An 869-nucleotide genomic window follows, 5' to 3' on the forward strand; every position below is an offset into this window, starting at 1 on the left:
CTGCGCCGGGGCTTGTGCGGGCTCCACGCCGAGGATCCGGACGCGGGGCCGTCCCGGGCGCGCCGAGGGGCTGGAGGGTGTCTTTTCCTGCTCTCGGACGCCTCTGTATTCTCTTTTTGGTTCCGTTTCGCCCCGATCCTGCCCCCATTTTGCTCCGGGTTTCCTCCCGAGTGGCCCTCGAAGGGCACCTGAATCCGTGTCAATATCGCCGCGTCAGTTTAGCGGCGCGCGGGGCCGGTGGGCTTGATGCTCCCGCGCTCCGCTTTTTATTTTCCTCGAACACTCCCCTCCAATCTCCTTTTTATTTTCTTTCTCTCTTTTCTCCTTTTTGCATTTCGTGTCGAGAGGAGGAGAAGGGAGCGGGGAAGGGGGGGGTGGGTAGAGGGAGAAAAAATTCGATTTTTAATTACTACCATTAAAAAATCAAATTTGCAATTCTTTGGGCGGCCTGATGGATCTCACTGATTGACAGTTGGAATTGACACTCTGGCTACCTCTTATCTTGGGCATTCACGACAATTTCTAATTGCAGGTAGTTTGTGTATGTGCGCGTGGTTTTTTTCCCCCTCGGAGGCTTGGATTGCAAGGGAACTAAGCGATTACTTCAAGAGCCACGGGTTAAGTGCAGGGAGAGGGGGAGCGAGAGGGAAAAAATCCAATCCAAATTCAAATTGCTTCATTAGAGAGACACCGCTTTTGTGGGGAAGGGCTTTAAATGCCCACTACAAAGTTAGGACTCATTGTTCCGCGCTGGTTTATATAACAGGCGCGGGAGGCGCCGGGTTTAGGCGGAGCGGAGCCAGCTCGGCAGCCGCCACCGCCTGCGTTCCCTCTCCCCCTCCCCCAGGTGATGGCCCAGCCAGGGTCCG

At 55.2% G+C, this 869-nt stretch overlaps 1 protein-coding gene across 1 annotated transcript in view; it reads left to right on the top strand.

Moving 5' to 3' along the window:
• LHX6 (LIM homeobox 6) overlaps positions 1–869 on the top strand; it is a 24456-nt gene that overhangs the window by 1011 nt on the left and 22576 nt on the right. The gene's annotated exons all lie outside the window — the stretch shown is intronic.

This window comes from Myotis brandtii, unplaced genomic scaffold (genome assembly GCF_000412655.1).
Source record: "Myotis brandtii unplaced genomic scaffold, ASM41265v1 scaffold589, whole genome shotgun sequence".
Taxonomy (NCBI): domain Eukaryota; kingdom Metazoa; phylum Chordata; class Mammalia; order Chiroptera; family Vespertilionidae; genus Myotis; species Myotis brandtii.